The sequence below is a fragment of the Cricetulus griseus genome, chromosome 3 (assembly GCF_003668045.3).
Source record: "Cricetulus griseus strain 17A/GY chromosome 3, alternate assembly CriGri-PICRH-1.0, whole genome shotgun sequence".
In the NCBI taxonomy this organism is placed as follows: domain Eukaryota; kingdom Metazoa; phylum Chordata; class Mammalia; order Rodentia; family Cricetidae; genus Cricetulus; species Cricetulus griseus.
In genome coordinates, this window is record NC_048596.1 from 272361686 (window position 1) to 272385644 (window position 23959).

General features: G+C 47.3%; 2 long non-coding RNA genes across 4 annotated transcripts in view; both read left to right on the forward strand.

Moving 5' to 3' along the window:
- LOC113835062 lies at positions 1–23014 on the forward strand. 3 transcript variants are annotated; one of them, XR_003484213.2, is made up of 4 exons: positions 1–1865; positions 2593–2719; positions 2817–3183; positions 18682–23014. It is a non-coding gene; the product is annotated as an uncharacterized LOC113835062 (long non-coding RNA). The 3 variants fall into 3 exon arrangements; XR_004769417.1 differs by lacking the exon at positions 18682–23014 and having other exon boundaries at positions 1–1278; positions 1375–1865; positions 2817–4561; XR_003484212.2 differs by lacking the exon at positions 18682–23014 and having other exon boundaries at positions 2817–4562.
- The window catches only part of LOC118238619, a 31146-nt gene that overhangs the window by 95 nt on the left and 7092 nt on the right, over positions 1–23959 (forward strand). Inside the window, exon 2 of the long non-coding RNA XR_004769416.1 lies at positions 23027–23270. This is a non-coding gene — a long non-coding RNA (uncharacterized LOC118238619). The remainder of the gene's footprint in view (positions 1–23026; positions 23271–23959) is intronic.

The window sequence follows — 23959 nt, forward strand, 5'->3', positions numbered from 1 at the left end:
AGCACATGAGAGTGATGTTGGGGAGGACACTGCTGGCTGCAGAACGCTGTAGAAGACAGGCCTGGGTCATCCGCGAGGACAGTGTTTCCCATTCTGTCTGACGGAACCAGAATCTGGACTTGGACCATGCAGGGCAGTGTCTGGTGGGCTCAGTGTGGATGGCAGCCAGAGAACCTAGGAAGCCAGGCCTGTGGAGTAGCGAGAGAACAGCCAAGATGTTGCCCAGCTCCTGTTAGGATTGGGGCTTGCAGACATCCTCAGGAAAGCCTGGTCGTCACTGAGCTTTTAGAAGCAGACGAATGTCACTTCTCCATTGCTTCAGTCTTATGTCTCATTTACTAATCTGTGTTTCCTAAATCCTGTTGGAACTGCTGTAGTTACAAGAAAGGGGGAAAGCGAGAGAGAGGAAGAGGAGCCAGATGGGGCCTAGAGCGGGACGTGTCGCCTGACTTGTTGGAATTGCCATAGACCCGGGGAAGAAGGGAAGGGGTGGGCAGGGCTGCCATGTGGTGAAGAATGGGGAGGGTGGTCAGGACCACGCATGGGGAGTCACTAGCACATTTGCTTCTGTTTCCATAATCACAGTATTATTAATAGTAATGACAAAGAAGAAACTAGGAGATGGTGAGAAGTCAAATGTCACTCACTGTCCCCTCTTGTGGAGCCATAAACTCCAGAAGCAGTACTAATGTGGACCAGACATACATTTTCTGTGGCCTAGCACTACAGACACGAGCTCCACATAAAATACACACAGAGGAAGTAATGTCTAAAATTTTAATTACTTCCAATATGGAAAAGCACTCGGCTTTCCAGATAGCACACGCTGACAGGGGCAGTGCCTAGGACAGTGCACAGGGTTCCCTGGGGCAAGTGGTGCCTGTGCTCTGTGCTGATAGTAGCTGGCACGGGACACAGGTTCTCTCGACACCTGGGCCCAGTTGTTAGCATAGGGCATCGACTTCTTCGTGGAATGTTGGCTGTGTACCTGGTGTTTGGCTTGATGAACAAAGCCAGTGTTTCCTTGGGCTATTTTTGATTGTGCAGTAGGAATTCTGTGGTGGCGGACATGCCTACTCACTGGAGCATGGGGTCTGTCTTGGTGCGCACTTTTCCTTGAGGGAGCACATCTATGGTGAATCCCCAGTTTCTCCTCTAGGATTGGTCCAGCAGAGGTCTTGAGGTCCTGTGCTTCAGTGTTCTCCTGAGGCATGAATGATCTGCTCATGCCGGACCCTCGACTGTGGGTGGTGCCAGATAAGGCCCGGACTTTTTGCAGTAAGTTCTCCTGCCCTTTGTCTTTGGGGGTCAAAATTGAAACAATGAAGTTTTTTATTTTGTCCCCAAACTTCTTTTCATGGGTATTTGACCCAGAGGCTTGGACAGGCCTTGTCCCTGAACGCTGCACGTCCTGCCTGAGACTTCCACAGACCTTTTTATTATTTGGACCAAATATATGGCTAGTCCTTGGTTCCTGAGTTTGGGAAATCTTGGTGAGATTCCTTTCTCTTGAGATGAGAGGGTGTCTGTCATGAGACTTTGACTGAATTGAAGGGGACAGAGTCTTGGAACGGAATTTGGAGGCCCTGGAAGCTAGGATATCTGCAGCAAGCAGAACCTCCGGAGCACAGTCTTGAAGGAATGTTCCAGTGGCATAGTCCTGCAGGACAACACCTGCAGGGGCCAGGCAGTGAGGTGTGCTCAGACCTGAGTCTTCTGGATCCTGGGAAATGGGTCTGAAACGGGATGGAGTCTCACTGGTCTCCTGTGATTCACTGTTGGTTGGAGACTTTGCCAACTCCCCAGCTTCCGTGGTGAGCCCCCAGGAAGAAGACTCTTCCTCCTCTGCCTCTTCCAGACGCCAGGTATCCTTACCATTTGGTGACTGGGATGTCACACTGATCTCCCGAACTAATACCTCTTTGTACATTTCTCTAAAAGACACAGAGCCACTCTCCTGTGGCTCGTACACAACCTGGACTAGGCCTGGATTTGGGCCTGGGTCGCCTGTCCAATGTCCACAAACTTTACCACTGTGCCAAACTCTGCCCACCAGACTCTGAGGGGTGGACATAGAAGTCATCTGGTCCTTGGGGACAGTTGTAGGAGCCTCAGAGGGCCCAGAATTGCCACTAGGTGGAGTGTCTCTCGGCAAGTTGAGCTGGAGAGCAGAAGGAGGCTCCTGTGTGGAAAGAGATTCCACAGTGGTGATTATTTTCATCATTTTCTCCTCTGGGGCTTTCAGAAAAGCATCTCCCAGGACACTGGCCGTTTTGTCAGTGCAGGCTTCTCGAGAGTCCCAGGAGGACAAGGAGACATTGGAGGGCAAAGCTGCAGCCCTGTTCACGTTCAAAACTTGTATGGTCTTGAGGCCTCTGAGTGGGAGGCTCCATCTGTGCCTCACCAGGTGTGTTTTAAGATGTGTTTCCAGCACCTTCTGAGTGCTGGCATCTAGGAAGGAAGGCCCTTTAGTTTTCTTGCAGATGGTCTCATCAATCAAGGGTGATATTTCCGAAGTTTTCATATTTGGGTTTGGGTTGTCAGGAGGGACCAATGCTTGGTCAATCCTTATTCCTTGACAGATGGTCACAGGCACCTTACTGTCTTTGGTATGTCTCCACCCCCTGCTTGAGCAGTTTTTCAGGGTTTCTTCCGTCTTCTCCTTTCCTCGTCCCACTAGGGAAACACTTTGTGCATCTCTTCTTGGGAGGCTCATGTGGTAAGTTTCCTCCTCTGTCTCTGAGATTTCCTCAAGAACTTTGCCTAGGGGACCTTCTGGGCTCCTGTACAGATCTCTCTTTGTTCTTTGCAAGCAGTCTATCAGATCCATGCCTGGATCCCTCCATGTCTGGAATATCTCTGGACCCTCTGAGTGGACACTCTGTGGAGGCTGGCTGTTGTCATCTGCCCGTGACGAGGGGCATGGACTGCTATGATTACCTTCTTCCTGACTTGTTACTGACAGTTTGTCCTGAGACGTCATAAGGTCCAGAGATAGTTGGACCTTGTGGGGCTGTTGGCCCTGTTGTATGAATCTCGTTAGTAACTGCTGTTCTAACTGCTCCTGAAACCTGGTCTGAATGAATTCCCCCGGGAGTTGGACAACAGACCCATGGCCCTTGGACACCCAACTATTTGAAGTGAGTGGATTCCAAGCTTCGTGGGACTTTTTCACCATGACTGGTAATTCACTCCTACTTTCCTGCTGCTTCTTCAAAATGTGGAGCTCTAGGTGTTGAACAGCAGGTGGAACAATAAATTGACGATTTGAGGTCATAGCACAAGAAGCCCCATAATCCCTAATTAGAGGTGAACATCGTGGTAGCTTTGGGAGAGAGGATGGGTCACGGGCCTGAGTTTGGATGGCAGCCGAAGACATCTTTTGGGTCAAAGTTTGGGCTGTGACTGGGTGATGAAGCACAGGCTTTGGAGAGAAGAGCTGTGGAGGTCTGTTAGTTTGAATGTGTAATGGTCTGTATGTAGAGAATACATTGAATACGATGGAGGGGAGATCTGGCAGGGACCCTGCCATGTTGAGAGAAGCCACAAGGGACTCACTGTGGAGAAAGGGGAAGCCCCAGAAAAGCTGGCTACATTTCATCTCTAAATGGTCGCCTGAGAACTTCTGGCAAAATAACTCTTGATGACCTGAAAACTCTTCTGAATTGCAGTTTCTGCTCCAGAAGTTGTGTGAGGTGGTGGTGGCCTGCTTTCTGCTCCAGGACTGCAGCATACTGTCCTGGTGGCCCAAAACACGGTCAGATCTTTCTTCTCCTTTCCCCTTCCATACTTTGAGCTGGACCCTCTTTGTAATCTGAAGTTCCAGCATGCCATGGACGTCAGGGTTGATGAAGCAGGGCTCCCCAGCCTCTATCTGCATGGATTTAGAGCCTGTCCAGAATGAGGCTTCTTGGAGGCTGGGGGAAAGATAATCTTTCAAGGACTCACCATGTAACAAGTTGGTGTTGCACCAGATATTGGCAGCTACCTGATACCAGGAAGGGCCAGGGATAGGTCTACTTGTTTCTTCAAGGACTGGGGTGGTTGAAGTAGACCTACTTAAATGATCAAAGCCAGGTTTGCTTAAGGTAGGCCTGCTTGAGTTGTCAAGGACAGGGGTGGTTGATATAGGCCTGCTTGATTTGTCAAGGCCTGGCTTGGGTGACGTAGGCCTGCCAGAATATTCAAGGCCTGGGGTTGTTGAGATAGATGTGTTTGGTTGTTCAAGGCCTGGGTTGGTTGAGGTAGGCATGTGTGAGCTGTCAAGGCCTGGGTTGGTTGAGTTAGGCCTGTTTGAGTGGTCAAGGCTGTGGGTGGTTGATATAGGCCTACTAGAGTCATCACAGCCTGGAATGGATGCCTTAGTTGTGCTTGACTGGTCAAGGACTAGGGTTGTTGGGATGGCAGTAGGCAAATCTGGCAGAGGTGTGCTCTCTGAGCTCCACAATGCTTTCCACTCACACTGAGGAGACATCGTGCTGGGAAATGGAGGACAAGCCACAGGATCAGGAGGATGAGATGGGAGGGAAGGTGTGTGTGGTGGTGGTGGTGAATGGTGTCTTCCAGGAGTCAAGGTCTCTGGAGGCTGAGAGTCACTCATGGATGACTTTGGCTCAGTAGAAGCTGAGGTATTCAGCAGAACAGATTTCAAGATTTTAGAATCTTTGGGTAGCAGGTGTTCCTTGACAGGTGCTGAGGAAGCCACTAGGGACAAATTGGTGGCCACAGATTCCTCTGTGGACTGCCTAGGTGGCAGATGGCCTTTAGCAGCTTCTGGTTTGGACACTTCACCTGAGGCTTCTTGTCTTAAGAGGTGGCAAAAGCTGATGGCATCAACAAGCTTCCCTAGCATGCTGTGGGAGACAGGAGATATCATTGCAGCCAGGAGCACATGGGACCAGGAGGCTGGACAGTCTGAGTAGGGAAGGACCCTCACAGAGACCATCACAACCACTGTCCCACACTCTGCTTTCACAAGACCCTGTCATCTTAAACTCCAGGACTGTACTCATGTCCCACCCATCAGGGGGGCTCCTATTCCCTTTATAACCTTAAGCCCTGGTCGGGTGTGATCACATAACAGGTAAGAGGAAAGAGGAACTGGAAAGAATGGAGATGGCTCACCTGCGCAAAAGGGAAACCAGTACCTTGTCCTCCTTGGGTTTCTTCCTGCTGCCTCTGTAAGCTGGAAATGGAGACTGGGTTATGGTGGGTAAAGGAAGGACCTGGAATCTTACCAGAGACTGAATGAAATGTCCCTTCAGTAGAAATGAAAGTTTAAACGGGAGCTCAGGCCTCCGTGAGCAAGGCTGCATGCCCAAATGCCTCGAGAGCAAGGCACATGTGTGTCACGACTCTGGCATGAATAAGGTACTTCAGTTTCTAAGGGCATTCATGGGCTTCATAATCTCCCTGCTGAGGGGAGCAGAAGACCAGTGTTCTGAAAGAGGAAGATGTCTCAGAGATGTTTAAAACCCATGTGCCTCCCCATCCAGGCAAAATGGTACCACTTCCTCTCACACCATCACTCCCTGGCTGTCCCCCAGCTCCATTCCAAACACAGAACCTGGGAAGTGTCTTCAGTACTTGGTTCCTTTGAAGGAGCAGCATCCTTGAGGGTTCTGCAAATCCTGTGGTGTCATCACTGGGAGGTAGGTGTGGGGATCTGGGGATGAAGTCACCTAGCAGGGGAAGGAAGTAGCCTACCTCTCATGGTCCTGGTTTTCTTCCTGACCTTGCTGTGCTCTCTCTTCACCACCTGACAGAGACAGACAGTACCTGCAGCCCCATTCACTTATCCACAATGTGGCAGGCAAACATGTGTTCTCTTCCTCTTGGAAAACACCAATGGGGACTGTCTCTCTGAGAGCCACCATGGATGTCATTGATCACTGTTGTGCTCAGGAACCAGATGCTCAACTCTGAACTACCAATAGCTGTTCTTGAGGCCAGAGGCCACTCATGTCCTGGTCATAGCCCCCTCATATCAGCTCCACTGACCCTATAAACATGCATGTTAGAGGGGACTTAGGAACCAGTGCTCAGAACCTTTCCTTTCTCAGAGGTCCCTAACTGTGTCAGGAACACAGTTCTTGACCACAGGGTCACAGGGCTTCTCCCAGGTATCTATGGTCAGAGAGCAGACAGTTAGAGCCCCTGCTGCCCTCTGCCCTACCTGCCAGTTCTCAAGAGGCTGGGGTCCTGCTCTCAGCTGAGATCCAGTCAGCCACCTCCCTATTTGATTAGGAAAGTGTATCCTGGGGCCTGTTCTCTGTTGGTTTGGGGCTAAGGCATCCTTACCTTTTGGGCTGTGGTGTTTTCCGCTGCTGGGGGTGAGGGTGAGTAAATGGGCAGGAGGGGTGATAAGAGGTGGAAGAGCCCCAGCCCACACACAAAGGCAAAGCTCATGTCCATTGCCCAAGTGGTAAAGCTGCGGGTCAGCCATGAAGGATCAACGCTTTCCAGAAAAGCGAGAAAATTCTCCATGTAAATCACACTGTTGCTCTCAGGCAACTGAAACCTGGAAGTTCACTCTGGGAGAGGGCAGCTGAGCCCAGGCTAGCATCACAGAGCTCCTATCTGCCTGTCACAAAAGGCTCCTGAGTGTGTGGGAGGGGTCCTAGGAGGTGGAGACAAAATAATCACTCCCTATCCTCCAGCCTTCACAGGGTCTCCATCCTCCACAGCCTTTTGTGTCTCTAGTTCCACCTGCACACTCTGTCAGAAATAGTGTGGAACCTTTTCTGTTCCTCCCCTACCCCAGAGAGAGGCTTGTCCACGTTCTGTGGGCTTTTGATACCTCCAAGCCACCTCCAGTGACATGCCTCCTTCAAAAGTCCTTGCCTCTTAATCCCTCCCTAACAGTTCCACCAACAGGAGGTCAGGGACTCAAATGTTTGAGGCAATGATGGTTTATTCAAACCACCACATTCCATTCTCTGGCCCTCCACAGGCTTGTAGCAGTTTCATAAAGCAAAATTCACTCAGTCAAACTTCAAAAGCCCCATAGTGTTTCACAGTCACAACACTATTTCAAAGGCAAAATCTCTTCTGAGTCTTGAGGCAATCTCTTAAGTGTAACCTCATAAAAGCAACACTCAAATTACATGTTTCAACATTCAATGCCACAGAATACACATTCCCATTCCAAAAGGCAGAAAATATGTTGTAGGTTGGAAACTGGACCAAAGCAAGAGCAAACCTCAGCAGGGGACACTCCACACTCTGCATCTCCATGTCTGCTGTCAAAGGCCTCTTCCCACTCCCTTCAGCTCTGTTGATGGCAACTGAGTTCTTTCTTGTGAGCTGCTGCTTCTCCCTGTTAGCAGCTCTCCTTGGCGGGTGTCCCATGGCTCTTACATCTCCAACATCTTGGGGTCTCCCATGAAATCCAGGGTTCACCTTCACCTCTTCACACAATGTCCTCTCTAGGTCTCCATGCAGGGCACCCCTGACACATGCCTGGCCTCAGCAGCTTTCCTAAAACCCAGAGCATGGGTCTTCAACCCTCTATTCATGTTTCCTTCATGACTCTGAAGCCAGAACCACTTGACCAAAGTTGCCAAGTTCTGCTGCTTGCTTAGCATGTAACCTGGAAGCCGGACCCTTCTTGAATTGTATTAGCATGGGCTTTGTTTTCTTGTTGCTCTTTAGGGACAGGTCAGTCCTTAGGACTTTTCTCTCAAGGTGCAGGATTAGCTGGGCAGGGTCTTGCTCTGAGTGGCCCACTCCCTTTATTCCTTTCCTCTTTGTGTTTTTCAGCACCAACCAAGGCTCCAACATTAAATTTCTTGTTCTCTTTTCCTCCTCAAAGTGTACACTTGTATTTCTTTTTGCTCTTCTTGCCCTTTTTCATTGTAGGTTTGTGTAACAGTCATCCCTAAGTACCACACAACAGACTAAATATGAAACTGTCTTGAAATCTTCTCTACCTACTAAAATCTCTGATATTACTTCAAAACTTTTAAATTTATCTTCAGGCAGACTCTTTGGACTCAGAAAGAAAGCACCTATGGTTTTTCCAAATATCAGCCGAACAGTCTCCTGTGTGGAAGCTGCTATCTTTCCCCTCTGGAGTCTCTTGATCTGGAACTCTTAGTCCCCATTGCTTTCAGCCCTACTGTCTTCCAGGCTCCTACTGGGTCTTCCCTTAAAGCCTTGTTAACAGCATTCAGCCATGTTTCTAGTCCAAAGTCCCAAAGTCTTCCACATTCCAAAAAAACCAACCAAACAAAAAACAAATAACAAAATCAGCATGGTCAGGGCTCTGGCAGCAATACCCCACTTCTGGGACCAACTTCTGTCTTTGTTGCTTTTTTGTTGCTTTGAAGAGACACCATGAGCAAGGCAACTTATAGAGGAAAGAGCTTATTGAGGGTTATGTTTTTAGGTGGTGGGTCCATGACCATCATAGTGGGGAGCAGGGCAGCAGGCCAGCAAGCAGGGTGCTGAATTGGTAGCTGAGAGCTTACATCTGACAGACAATCCAGAGGCAGAGGGGAATGGCACACTGGGAATTGTATTGCTTTGGAAACTTCCAAGCCCACCCTCAATGACACACCTCCTCCAACAAATCCATACCTCCTAGGCCTTCCCGAGTACTTGTACCAACTGGGGAGCAAGCATTCAAATACATGAGCTCATGGGGCCATTCTTACCCAAACCATCACAGCAGTGCAGTTTTTTACACTGTGTCTACATGCAGGTGGGGAAGAGCTGTCATCTTCATAGTGGTGTCTTCTCTCTATGTGAACATGAAGATGTTTGCTCCGACTCTTTCAGTTACAGTGTTATGCTTTCCCCATGTGATCCTGGGAGGATATTTAGGTTTTCATCTGAATACTCAATATGGAGCAGTAGCATTTATGTGTTCAATGTATTTATTTCATGTGTCCGTAGAAGGAGGATACTGCTTTTTATATACCAATGTCCAAAATTTGCAGCTTTGGTATGGCCACTCATTCCTTCAAAATGTTGTCTTGTGGATTCTGTCACAGTTTCTGGCCAGACAAACTTGATGTCTGCGAAGAGTAAACTTTTTTATCCTTTCCCAATTGAGTGCTCTTTATTTCATTTTCTTATCACTGCACTGCCTTTCCCTTTCTTGCCCAAGCCCTGTAAGCAAGTCTGGGTAGTGCAGCTGCTCTACCGCAAACACCACAGATGCTTGGGTTCCAAACCCTGCCAGAGTTTGCTGCTTTGGCACATTACCTGGTGCGGTCTGCTGGCTCTTCAGCTTCTTTTCCCTTGTGGGTTTTGGGATTTCCCTGGACCCCCTCCTCAGGGTTCTGACACTAGTTCAGTGGCAGCCGTCCTGGACCCCCTCCTCAGGGTTCTGACACTAGTTCAGTGGCAGCCGTCCTGGACCCCTCCTCATGGTTCTGACACTAGTTCAGTGGCAGCCGTCCTGGACCCCTCCTCAGGGTTCTGACACTAGTTCAGTGGCAGCCGTCCTGGACCCCTCCTCAGGGTTCTGACACTAGTTCAGTGGCAGCCGTCCCCAGCCTGGTTGTTCACTGCCTGTGTGCTCTGCTCCCGTGTGCTGTGGCACATCTCTCTGTTATTGTTACCAGACTTGGTGAGACATTTGGGGATTCTTTTTTTAAGTTTATTTATTACATATGTAGTGTTCTTCCTGTGTGTATGCCTGCAGGTCAGAAGAGGGCAACAGATCTCATTACAGATGGTTGTGAGCCAACAAGTGGATGCTGGGAATCAAACTCAGGACCTCTGAAAGAGCAGTCAGTGCTCTTAACCGCTGAACCATCTCTCCAGCCCCATTTGGGAATTCTTAAATGGGGTTTCACTTAAAACATAGAGTTTTTTTTCTCTCATTCAGACATTGAAAACATGATAGAGGGAATTGGGTCTTTGGATGATTACACAATTGATGGTTTTAAAATGAATAAAATTAAATGGGAACAATTTACTTAGCTGGGATTTACATAATTCCAATTATAAACTTTATTGGTTTGGTAATTCTTGCTTTATCCCTAAAAAAGTTGGTTGATATAAGTGCCAAGATGCAGACCTTAAAAATTTAGTAGAGAAAATTATGCCATTTTGACTGTTAACAGAACAAGCCTTAAGAGATATTTACACGAAGACAAGGAATTTAATAGAGAACCAAAGCACTGCAGTATTAAAGAGAAGCAGCCCAATGTTTTCATTTATTACAGAAGTAGCAAGTAATATTTTAGACATGAACCCAGCAGAATTCACTTCTGATGGAGAAATTATACTGTGGGCTTTATCTTCTAAAAAGGCCCCAGAGAAAGGAAATTGCTTTCCTCGGTATCTGAGTGGTGAAACACCACTGCTTGTCCTGAGGCTGGAAGTAGCAGCCTCTCTGGGTCTTATACCACACAGCCTTAGTTCTTGCCTTTAATATGGTGCTGAGAAGCCCCCTTTACTCGGTGAACACAATGTTTTACAAGTTGTGTCCCCTCTGATACTTAAGTTTTCCTGAATGATTTACAAGTTATGTCTCCCTGCTTTTGTCAAGACCTTATCAGCCTTCCTGGCTCTGAGAAATATGTATGCCAGGTATCTTGACTATTGTCAGAGATTTGCTAATTGTGTCTGTGGATATATAGACTGGAAATCTTGTAGGACCTAGGAGAGAATTTTTAAGACCTTTTAAAAAATATTTACAGGAGAACTTTTAAAGTGAACATTGAGAGATTTTTCTTGTTTTGTTTTTTGAGACAGGGTTTTTCTGTATTGCTTTGGAGGCTGTCCTGGAACTACCTCTTGTAGACCAGGCTGGTCTCGAACTCACAGAGATCCACCTGCCTCTGCCTCTAGTGCTGGGACTAAAGGCGTGCGCCACCACTGCTGGGCAAGAGAGAGCTTTTAGAGGGAAAATTTTTGGAGAGAACTTTTGAGGAGAAATCTTAAAGACAGCTTTTTGAGAGAGAACTTTTGGAGAGAAACTTTTGAGGAGAGCCTAAAGGGGAGAACATTTTTTGGAGAATAAAGAGCCATGAGAAAAATGATAAAGTATGGACTGATTTGTTTTCACCCTCAGACCTTTGTAATCAGCCCCACCTGCCTGCTGTGTGCCTCCCTCCCGCTGAATGCTTGCTCTCCTTCTTTATGACTGGGGTTTATCACAGCAGCTCACGCATACTGGGCCTGCACTAGCCCTTCTCCCAGCCCTATTCATTACAACGTAGCCCAACTGCTCCACTCTGCTGTAGCTGCCAAAACAAAGCACTGGCTACAGGGCAGCTACACAGCTACTGAAGCCGAAGGCGGGAAGGGGAGAGGAGGAGTCACAGGGTGGCCTCTTCCAGTGCCCACGTAAGCCACAGTTCTAGTCTGCTGCCTCATCATACGCAAAGCTGTTCCTCCCTGGTCAGCACTTTCTCTACTGTGTCCTTCTGTGTCTCCTTTAAACCCTACCTTTTGCTGCTGTTGTTTCCAGACAGGGTTTCTCTGTGTAGCCTTGGCTGTCATGAAACTCACTCTATAGACCAGGCTGGCCTCAAACTCACAGAGACCGGACTGTGTCTGCCACCTCAGTGCTGGGATTAAAGGTGTGAGCCAACACCATCTGGCTAACCCTTTTGTAAGGACACTTTTCCTCAGGAATAAGACCCACCTCAAAGACCTCATTGCAGCATCTCGTGAAACCCACTCTCCAAAGGTCCCGATCCAAAGCACATGACCACAGCATGCCTTCCTCTTTTGCAGAGGGACCACTATTCAACCTCATCATCAGTGTAGCATTCATGTTATAAAAAAGCCAAGATGACCCTAAGACCCCTAAACTGGAAACTGGGCATGGGAGCTGGTTCTATGAGTAAAGAGCCTGCTTACAAAATATGGACCCTAACTTTGGATGACAGGCACCAACTTAAAACCAAGTTAAGATAGATGAGTGGCTGTTGTATTAAGATACTGGAGTAAACTGAGGGCCATGCTGGTTCCAGGGCTAAGGGCTAGTACCTTGGGACCTGGTGGTTTCTGAGGGATGTGCTTCCACTGGGGGCGTGCCAATCTAGGTGGCCTTCAACAATACCAGGGGCCATGGTGACATCTAGATCCAGGCTGCTGCCATGTCTGGGTCCATGGTCCTGCCATAGCTGTGGTCTGTGTTAAGATCTCTGGCCCACATTGCCACCACGGTCCACATGTAGGCCTGGTATCTTGGCTACAGCCTGTGATCTTGTTGGTCTGAGGCTTGTGGCATAGCTGGGGGTCATGCAATCTGGGAGACCTGAATTGCTAGCCAGGGCCATGGTGTCATAGAGGCCTGGGCTGCTACCAAGGGCCAAGAGGTTGGGGCAGGGGGCATCTTGTTCATTGTTTGCTTGCTTGATTTGGTTTCATGTTTTTAAATTTTCTTTTGGGGGTGCTTGAGGGATGAGGGAAGGATATGGGGGGACTGGAGGTGAGCAGAATTTGGGTGCATGATATAAAATTTCCAAAGAATGAATGAGAAGTTATGTTACATTATAAAAAAAGAGATCCTGGGGTAAATCCAGTGTCTTTCCCATGAAATACCCCGGGGGTAGCAGACAGTGGCTGAAAAGGTACATGGGAGGGTATAGCTGAATCACAGTATCACCCTGCAGAAGAGCAGTGAGGCTTCCGTCCCGAGAAGCAGCCAAGGCCATCAGAATCACGAATAAGTAGTGACAGTAACAGTAAAGTGAGACCAGTGGGCTTGTGCAGATGCAAGCTAAAGACTGGATAAACAAACAGGGAAAAGGTCGAATGATTTAAAAACCAACTTGATTAATAAAAGAAGTCCCAGGGTGGGGAGAGAAATTTCCCGTTGGGCACCTGGGACAGTGATGACTCCTGCATGGAGACTAATATCTACAGGGAACACTGCAAGAAACAGCATGCTTGTGTTTCAGAACAAATGTCTCCCTGATACCGTGCAGTGGGAAACTGCAGGTGCCACGGGCCCCTAGACAGGACCAAGGAACACAGATATCTATGGAATAGTAATGCTAACGGGCACGGTGGTATTTAATGCTCTGCGTGGACCCCGGTGTAACTGAAGAAAACATCAGAGGAGCGCCATTCAGGGACACCCTACAGGAAGAACTGACCGGTGTACTTGGAATGTGGGTTGGGGAGGTAGGTGAGGAAGGGTGGAGGACCTGTCTCAGACTAGACTAAGGAGCTGGGAGGACACAAGGTGACTCTGTAGAGACAGCAGGGACAGTGACAAAGCTCTGGTTAGGTCTGTGGCTCATTAGCAGCATTGAATTGGTCCCAGTGGCTTGTGCTTAGGGCTCTGTTATACAAGACGCCAGCACTGAGGAAGCAGGAACACTGGGAGTCTCTGTTCTTGTTGATCTAACATTCTGGAACTCTGTGTGTGTACAGGTGCCTGTGTAGGACACATGTCTGTGTGGGAAGCTGTACATGGAAGTCAGAGAACAGCCTCAGCTGTCATTCCTCAGGTGCCATCTACTTGTCTTTTCAGACAGGGCCTCTCATTGGCAAGTAGGCTATGCTGGCTGAAGCACTGTCCTGGCTGAGCTCCTGATGTAGCATTATTTCCAAATAAGAAAATGGAATACTGTAAGGTGGTGTGGGACATTAAGTCAGTGGCAGGGAATCCATTGTGTATTCATGAGACTTGGTCCCCATGTGCACATGAGGTTTGGTGTCCAGCACCCTCCAGGTACATATAGGGACGAATGGCTCCATGGAAGATGCATCCCCCCACCTCAGCTTTAGGTCTAAATCTAAGCAGCTGCCGGCCATTTGTCACCACTCATCTGTGATCTGGCTGCTTCTCCTCAGGGAAACAGCAGCAGCCCCAAGAAAGCCAAGGGAGGAGTTTATTTGTTCTATAAAACACAAGGAGACACGGGCTGCCTCATGCTGACCAAAAGCTGCCCTTGACTTAAGCAGAAACGTAAAGAAACATCTTTGGGCTAGCTGGCTGAGCTGTGTTTGAAGGAACTAAGGAAAAGTCACCCCAAATTTCAATTGGAGTTCCCACTAAGGGTACTTGGGGAAGAATCCATGCAGGAACTCCCTGTCAACCTAAGGAAACCCCACCAAGAGACTCCATCATCATAGCTCCCCTGCCTTGGGAACCCCAGCAACCACAGAGGACTAACTTGGGTCCAGGATAGGAGACTAGAGCTGACACCCACCTAGATGGTCACATGGAGTGGGGACCCATTCATCTGTCTCCAAGTTTATTCATCTCCTCCCATCTGAGGGTGGTGGAGGAATAGGCAGTTATTTCCTGGACAACTTGTTATTTCCAAAGTGTGTGCAGGGGCGTGATGCCATGGATTCTCCCAATACATCTGAGAAATGCTTTCCCTTCCCTTGCATAGGCAGAGTGAGGGCAGAGAACTCCTCACCATGGGTAAAGGCTGGAGCACACCAGCCAGCCAGCATCTGCCATCTTTGCATTAGGACCTTTTTGAGCCATGGGTAACTATGAAGAAGCAGATACAGGGAAATGCTTTGTCTTCATCCTGTTTCCCAAGGCAGGACTTGGATGGATAAAGGTACACACGCCCACCCACACCCCCATACCATGAGTAAATAAATAGAAAAGTATTTTCATTGCCTCTTTGCCCTGAATAGGAACCACAGAGCTGGGACTAATCACCAACACACCCGTGGGCCTGGGGAGGCCCCAGGGCCCTGGGTGACAGCCAGCAAGTCACCTCCCCTTCCACTCTCCCGTCCGTCTACCTCCCACAACCTGCTGCTGTCTCTTGAAGCTCGGCTCTTTTCTTCTGTCTGGAGGTTGCTCTATAATTTACTGGTTTGGGTTAAGATGGGAAACAAGCCCCAGTTCTAAACTGCAAGATTCTCTTGCTCGGTGCCTCCCCATTGCCTATGTGCAACACAAACTAATTATCTGTTATTCTCTTGTTATCTGCTTTACTGTCTGCTTAATTTACAGGACCATAACCAATGAGCCTAAGACAAGAAAGGGCAAACATTTTTCCTGATGAACTAATCTCAGTTTATTCCACCATTGGAAGTCTGCAAAAGTGGGCTGGAAGGATGGCTCAGTGGTTAAGAGCAGTGGCTGTTCTTCCAGTGGACCTAGTCCAGTTTTGGTACTTTCTGATGAAGGTGATCACAGCTGCCCGACTAGGAAGATTTTATGCCTTTGGCCTCCAAGGGCATCTGTGCTCACACATTCACAACCACACATCCAGACATGAACTTAAAAAGAATTATTTGTAAGAACCTGCCAAAGTGTGAGTTAAGAGTGTCAGAGGGTACATCCTGTAATCCCAGCACCCAGGAGACTGAGACTGAACTAAGCCCAGAGTTCAGATTTAGCCTGAGCTATATAAAAAGACCCTTTCATCCTCTCCACAGGGAGATTATGAAGACCATGAATGCCCTTAGAAGCTGAAGTACCTTATTCATGCCAGAGTCGTGACACACATGTGCCTTGCTCTCGAGGCATTTGGGCATGCAGCCTTGCTCACGGAGGCCTGAGCTCCCGTTTAAACTTTCATTTCTACTGAAGGGACATTTCATTCAGTCTCTGGTAAGATTCCAGTCCCTCCTTTACCCACCATAACCCAGTCTCCATTTCCAGCTTACAGAGGCAGCAGGAAGAAACCCAAGGAGGACAAGGTACTGGTTTCCCTTCTGCGCAGGTGAGCCATCTCCATTCTTTCCAGTTCCTCTCTCCTCTTATATGTGATCACACCAGACCAGGGCTTAAGGTTATAAAGGGAATAGGAGCACCCCTGATGGATGGGACATGAGTACAGTCCTGGAGTTTAAGATGACAGGGTCTTGTGAAAGCAGAGTGTGGGACAGTGGTTGTGATGGTCTCTGTGAGGGTCCTTCCCTACTCAGACTGTCCAGCCTCCTGGTCCCATGTGCTCCTGGCTGCAATGATATCTCCTGTCTCCCACAGCATGCTAGGGAAGCTTGTTGATGCCATCAGCTTTTGCCACCTCTTAAGACAAGAAGCCTCAGGTGAAGTGTCCAAACCAGAAGCTGCTAAAGGCCATCTGCCACCTAGGCAGTCCACAGAGGAATCTGTGGCCACCAATTTGTCCCTAGTGGCTTCCTCAGCACCTGACAAGGAACACCTGCTACACAAAGATTCTAAAATCTTGTCATCTGTCCTGCTGAATTCCTCAGCTTCTACTGAGCCAAAGTCATCCATGAGTGACTCTCAGCCTCCAGAGACCTTGACTCCTGGAAGACACCATTCACCACCACCACCACACACACCTTCCCTCCCATCTCATCCTCCTGATCCTGTGGCTTGTCCTCCATTCCCCAGCACGATGTCTCCTCAGTGTGAGTGGAAAGCATTGTGGAGCTCAGAGAGCACACCTCTGCCAGTTTGCCTACTGCCATCCCAACAACCCTAGTCCTTGACCAGTCAAGCACAACTAAGGCATCCATTCCAGGCTGTGATGACTCTAGTAGGCCTATATCAACCACCCACAGCCTTGACCACTCAAACAGGCCTAACTCAACCAACCCAGGCTGTAGTGTGATCCTCATTAGTCTTCAATAAAAACCCAGAGTCAGATATTAGAGTGAAAGCTGAGAGATCAGAGAAGCAGATGTGCCAGCTGTTAGAGACTTCTGACCTCTAGGCATCTCAGACCGAAAAAGGGCGGAGCTCTTGTCTATGCCCTGTGTCATCACTACCTCTCTCTGCCTAGCCTTATCACTTCCTGTTTTACAAACATCTGGACCTTTATAGTTAACTAGTGGTTAGCTCTACCCTCTGATCTTCAGGCAAGCTTTATTTGTCAAAACACAAAATATCACATTTCCCCGTTTTTTGTCTAAAATAAAGAGGTTATATCTAACATAGAAAAATGGTATAAAACAAGTTCAATAATTATACACAAATTTACACAGGCAATAATTACATTAACAATGTCTAGTCCATTAGTAATTGACAAATTTAGAGGAAATACTCCATTATCTATCCTATCCTGGTGTGTCCAAGGTGTTGTAGTTAATTCATTTCTGTCCTAACTATTACCAACCCAAAGCTGCCTCTTTATGCCTCTCAACCTTATACATTTTACATTTCTTTTGTGAGTCTTTGCTAAATTTGTTAACAAGGAAAACTATCACTATCTAGTCTTCAATTTCCTAAGAGTCCTGAGAAGTAAATAGTATTACCTAAGAAAGCAGTAAGTGCAACTTCCAAAAAAAAACCCTGAAAAATGACAGAAATAGATTGCTGTCTGGGCAGTCACCAACATTCGTCTGTAACACTGGGGCATCCATCTTTGGCCTACAGGCCTAGAATATCTGACAGACTTTTCTATGAAGCAGCAGTTTTGAAGGACTTCCACCTTGTCTTGGCAAGGTTCAGCAGTCACTTTCTTTTTGTCCTGCTTGTCCAATTTGGACAGCAGACTGTCAGTAGTCAAGGCAAGGGCACTTTCTTGCCCAGGGGCTATTTTTTGCCACAAAGAAAGCAAACTCCATATGGACTTTCTTCGATGTCCATCATCTTCTCTAAAGTGGATTGGTGCTGCCAGGAGCAGACATATCTCATGTTCATAAAAAAGAACCAAGTTATTAAAACATCTTAAATGTCATATTCCATAAATATCTGAAATGTTTGAAAGCTACCTGTTTTTCTAAATTATACCTCTGACCTTGTAAACATACCTAACATGACAAGTTTAATTGTAATAGTTGACTATTAACCTGAATTTCTTTTTTTACCCTAGTTTGCAATAATAACATTCAATAACTAGAAATTTGTATTACATTGTTAAATGAGCTAGGTACAATACCTTGGAACAAAAGTAGAAATATATAGCAAGTATGTTATAACAAAAATTATATCAATATACAAAAATCCAATGTAAGATATTTAAGACTATTACTTCCTGTTTTGCTTTAAAAGTAGATTCAATAATCTACCTTTTATCCTATCATGTCTATAACATATATACAGTATAACAAAAATAACCTTAATTTTGTATCACCATACAAAAATCCAAGCCAATGTAAAAAATATTTAAAACTAGTAGTTCCTTTTTTTGGTTTAAAAGTAGATTCAATAATCTACCCTTTTATCCTATTTCTATATCTGCATTTCCTTTTTAGAATGAGATCCCTGAATCTAGTCTTTTCTCAGCTTTTTCCTTGACCATTACCAACATGTAAACCATGACAAACATCTATAACACACTGAGCAACCAAAACCATCCACCCACCTCTTGGGAAGGAGGGCACTGTGTTCTTAAAATTACTTCCTGCTGTTTGGGGATGATGGCATCTTTAGGGAACCCTGAAAACAAACAGGGTTAATTATCAAGTCCTGGAGAACTAGCTGTATCATTTGTCGTCCAATCTCTGTGTAATGGAAAACTTCAAGGCTTGTCTCAGTCCTGGCTACAGTAGTCTATGAGGCTGAACCATCTCAGCTTGAAATTGTCTTGAGTAAATTGTAGTCCAAAGGTGATCTTTGGGTGTTCATGTGTCAGCTCAGTGGCATTATCATAGTCCTGGTGTAATCATGGTTATGGGGTACCATCCTCCTTCTAGGGACTCAGAGCTCACTGTTAGGCATGGTCATGGTTCACTGTAGAAAACTTAAAACATTTCAGATGTCACATGCAGCAGATCTCAAAGAAGTTAAAGGATCAATATTTGTTATGTACATCTGGAGTAAAAAAATTTAAATCCTAGTTACCTGCTAGAGACTCAATTTTTTTCTCTTTTTAGGGTGATTGCTGAAATATCAGAGAAGCAGATGAGCCAGCCATTAGAGAAACTTCTTACCTCTAGAAATCTCAGACAAAAAAGGGCTGAGCTACTGTGTATACCCCACATTATCACTTCTACTCTCTGCCCAACCATATCACTTCCTGTCTCCTGAATGTACAGACCTCCAGACCTCTATGGTTAACTAATGGCTAGCACCAACTGCTGATCTTCTGGCAAGTGTTATTTGTCAGAACATAAACAAACTACTAAAACACCAGGCCTAAACCATTCTAGGAGGCCTACCTCAACCACCCCAGGCCTTGACCACTCAGGCAGCCTTTCCTCAACCAACCCAGGCCTTAATAACTCAAGCAGGCCTATTTCAACAAACCAGGCCTTAACCATTCTAGGAGACATCCCTCAACCACCCCGGGCCTTGACCACTCAGGGCGCCTTACTTCAACCAAACTAGGCATTAATCACTCAAGCAGGCCAACCTCAACCATCCCAGGTCTTGACCACTTAGGCAGCCCTACCTCAACCAACCCAGGCCTTAATCATTCAAGCAGGCCTATGTCAACCACTCCAGGCCTTAACCGTTCTAGGAGGCCTCCCTCAACCATCCCAGATCTTCACCACCCAAGCAGGCCCATGCCAACCACCCCAGGCTTTGACCACTCAAGAAGGCCTAACTCAAGCCTTTCCTGGTACCAGGTTGCTGCCAAAACCTGATGCCACTCCAGCTCATCTCATGATGAATCCTTGCAAGAGCATCTTTCTCTCAGCCTCCAAGATGCCTCGTTCTAGACAGGCCCCACATCCAGGCAGATGGAGGCTGGGGCACCCTCTTTCATCAACCCTGATATCCAGGACATGCTGGAATTTCAGCTCAGCAAAAGAGTAGAACTAAATGTTTGGAAGGGGAAAGGAAAAGAATCATCTGACCATGCCTGGGCCACATGGGCAATATCCTGCTGTCCTGGAGCAGCAAGTAGACCGCTACCACATCATGGCCCTTCTGGAACAGAAACTGCAAATCAGGGCAGTTTTTAGGACATTAGCAGTTCTTCTGCCAGAAGGTCTCAGGGAGAAATTTATATCAGAAATGTAGCCAGTTTTTCTGGGGCCTCACTTTCTCCACAGTGAGTCCCAATGCCTACTGTCAACATGGCACGAGCTCTCTACTTACATCCCGGTACAACTTCAGACTAATATACCTCCACAGCTCTTTCCTACAAAGGCCTTGATTCATCACTTGGTCAAATGCCAACCTTTGACTCAGAAGCTGTCCTGGACCTGAGCTCCACCAGTGGCTGCCATCCAAACCAGGCCCCAGCCCCATACTCTCTCCAGAAACTACCAAGCCATTCACCTCCAATTAGGGATGATGGGGCTTCTTGTCCTAAAGATTCATGATCCCAATTTATTGTCCCACCTGCTGTTAGACACCTAGAGTGCCACCTTTTGAAGAAGCACCTAGAAAGTAAGACTGATTTATCAAACATGGTTAAAAAGTAACATATACTGTTTGATCAACTAACTTCCAAGAGCTGGGTACCCCATAGACTGTAGACTGTTGTCTGCTGCCCAGGGGACCTTTTTAACCCCGAGCTCTGAGAGCAGATGGAAGGACACTTAAAAACGAGATTCACACAACACCAGGACTAACGGGCCTGCAAGGTCCAGCTCAGAACAAACTCCCAGGGATGGGTCAGGCAGAAGTTACTCACTGACTCCATGTCCCTCAGCACTGTTAGATGAAAGCAGCAAGCAAGCAGAGTGTCTCATCAAAGGGTCCAGAGATGGAGAGACCCACGCATGGTTCTGACAAAGTGGGAAGAGCTCTGAACGATTTATATGGGAGCCCAGAAGTTGTGCTAGGCAAAGTTCTCAAGGCTAGCTCTGAGACAGGGATGCAAACTTGCCACATGAGACACCCAAGAAGTGACATGACTCATGAAGTGTTTCCCCGGTGGGACCATGAAAGAAGCAGCTAGAAGACACCCTTAAAAAAACACTCAAGAAGCAAGTGGAAGCATACCGATGACAGTAAGGTTGTCAGTGGCATTTTCTTTTCACGGAATACAAATGGACCATACTTTGCTGCACACTAAAAACTCAGACAAATATGGAAACTTGGAAAAAAAAATCCTTGAATGAGTCAACCACCTGCAAGAAAACTTGTAAAGGGTATCCTTCCTTCCTGGATCCCACCACTCAGAAGGTGCTGGAAACACATCTTACAAGACACCTGGTGAGGCTCACATGGAGCCTTCCCCTCAGAAGCCTCAAGACCATACATGCTTTCAACATGAACAAGGCTATAGCTTGGCCCTTTCCACGGCACTCCTCTTTGTCCTCCTGAGAGTCAAGAAATGACTCCATTGACAAAATGACCAGTGTCCTGGGAGAAGCTTTTCAGAAAGCCCCAGAGGAGAAAATGATGAAAATAACCACCACTGTGGAATCTCTTTCCATACAGATCCCTCTTTCTGCCCTCCAGCTCAAATTCCTGAGAAAGGCTCCATGTAGTGACAACTCTGGACCCTCTGAGGCACCTATGACTGTTGAGGAGGACAATATAACTTCTGTGTCCACCCTACAGAGTCTCCTGGGCAGAGCCCAGGACCTTGGACAGACAACCCAGAGCCAAATCCAGGCCTAGTCAAGTGTGTGTGAGTCACAGGAGAGTAAGGTGTGGCTTTTAGAGATATCTACCATGAAGTGTCAGTTCGGGAGATCAGTGTGGCATCCTAGCCACCCAGCAGCAGGGATATGAGGGAGCTGGGTGAGGCAGAGGAGGAAGAGTCCTGTGACTGGACAATCACCATGGAAGCTGGGGAGATGGCAAAATCTCCAACCAACACTGGACATTGCCTGCTAGAATCATTTCCCAGGATCCAGAAGACTCGGGCCCGAGCACATCTCACTGCTCAGCCCTGGTGTTGTCTTGCAGGACTGTGCCACTGGAACACTCTTTGAAGACTGTGACCCCAGGGTCTGCTTCTTACAGATCCCCTGGCCTCCAGGGCCTCCCAGTCCAGCTTAGAGACTGTGTCTGCTTTAAGCCAAGTCAACCTCCCATGACAGGTACCATTTCTTGTCAAGAAAAGGGAAAGTCCACAAGATTGCCAAACCAGGAACCATGGACTAGCCATATCTTTTGGCCAAGTGACAAAAAAAAAAAAAATTATAGAACTTTGAGGCAGGACAAATGGCTTTGAGGGACATTGCCTGTCCTACAATTCAAACACTAAGGAATGTAATTCTTCTCCAATTACAGAGAAGAAGGTTGAAGACAGAAAAAAAAGTTTATGGTGTATATTTTGACCTCCAAAGGTAAAGTGCAGGAAATTCCCCAGAACAAGTCAAGGCCTTATCTGGCACAACCCAAAGTCGAGGGTCAGGCCGGAGCAGGTTATTAATGCCCCGACAGGTCACTGAAGCACAGGACCTCATGACTTCTCTTGGATTGATTCTAGAGGAGCAATTGGGGATTTACCATAGGTGTGCTCCTTCGAAGAAAAGTGCGCACCAAGATGCACCCCAAGCTCCAGTGAGTAGGCATGTCCGCCATCATAGACTTCCTACTACACAAGCAAAAATAGCCCAAGGAAACACTGGCTGTTCATCAAGCCAACCCCATGGTACACAGCCAACATTCCACAGACAAATAGATGCCCTATGCTAACAACTGGGCCCAGGTGTCCAGAGAACCTGTGTCCTCAGTCAGCCCCCATCACACAGGGCACAAATACCAAGTGTCCCAGGGACCCCTGTCCACTGCTCCAGGCACTGCCACTGCAGAAGTATACTATCTGGAAAAGCAAATGATTTTCCAAATTTCTGCATTTAAAATTCATCCCTTTTGAAAATAAACTCTCCCCTACGCAGAAGAACATGGTCTCTGAGGGCTAATGTCTCTAAGCTAGACATTACTTCCTGTGGAATAGCACTGCAAAGATGACCTGCAGATAAAACATACGAAGAGAAATGCCCACATCTGTTCCACCTTAGTACTGATACGAGGGGATATAACTCCACACAGAGGGGACAGTGGCATTTGAGGACTCACCACCTCGTAGTTCCATCATTGTAATTACTGTTAATTACACTGTAATTACGACAACAAAAGTCTTTAGGAATTTTTGGTGGGTGCTAAGTCAACCCTGTAAGGCGCCATCCTAAGGGCCAGCTCATGTAGTCTCCGATGATCTATCCTGAACTTTGTGTAGCTGTGTACAGAGGTACCAGCTTGCAATGTCTTCACAAGTCACAGGGTAGGCACAGTGATGATGACAGTTGTGTGGCATCCTTGAGTTCAAATGAGGGGAATCTTGACCTCTGTATATCCTGGACCTAGGGATCCTTGGAAGCCCATATTCACCTCAATGGAGGCTGCCAGCATGCTGAGTTCTCCAGGCCCTCCCAGCTCAGTCAGGAGGGCAAAGCAGTATTACCCTGTCCTATGTCTGCCTTCAATGCCAGAACGGTGGTCAGCATGACACTGTCAACTTTCCAGGAGGGCAGCAGCTACAGAGACCCCTGGTCATTTGCCATTCCTTCTGGTCCACTGGATATACAGGACCCATCTGACTGTGGGCAGGGTAAGTCTAAGGAGGGAGGTTAAGAATAAAAAGATTAGAGCCAAGGCAGGAGGCCATGTAACATAAGGATGCCCTAAAAGTTTCCATACATGTGAATCCCCTGCCCTTCTGGTACAGACTGTGGCTGTTGGGGTCTGATTTATTATTCACCTTGCCCTCACCCCAGGCTGTCCACCTTGGACTTTAGCTTTGAACCACTTGAAACAAATCCTGCAGTGATGGAAGGTTAGCTCCTTGCAGCACAACTAATAATCTGTTTATTTATTTACCTTCGGAATTCTAGAGATGAGATGGTGCAAAGGCCAGAAATTAGGCATTCTGAAATTCACTCACAGCCTGGTGGTCATTGCACAAAACTGTTGTTCCAGCTTTACTCCCAAGTGGGAGGACACCTGAAAAGGGTTGAGGGATATACTGTGGCCACACAGAAAGTCACTCTAGGCCTCTAGAACTTGCCTATCCATGAGACCAGCAGAACAGGCCACCTCACAGGGCTGGTTCACACAAGTGGCACTTGTCCAAAGAGCAGGTGCTCTTTGGATCTCTGGGCAGGCCCAAAAGTGTCCCTTAATGAATCTCACTCAGCTTCCTCCCCAGGTCTCCTGGCCCTAGTCTCTGTTCTCTTAGTACACAAGTGTGGGTAACCCCAAACAAGAGCAACCAATTCCCAGGGTGCCCTGCAACTTCCT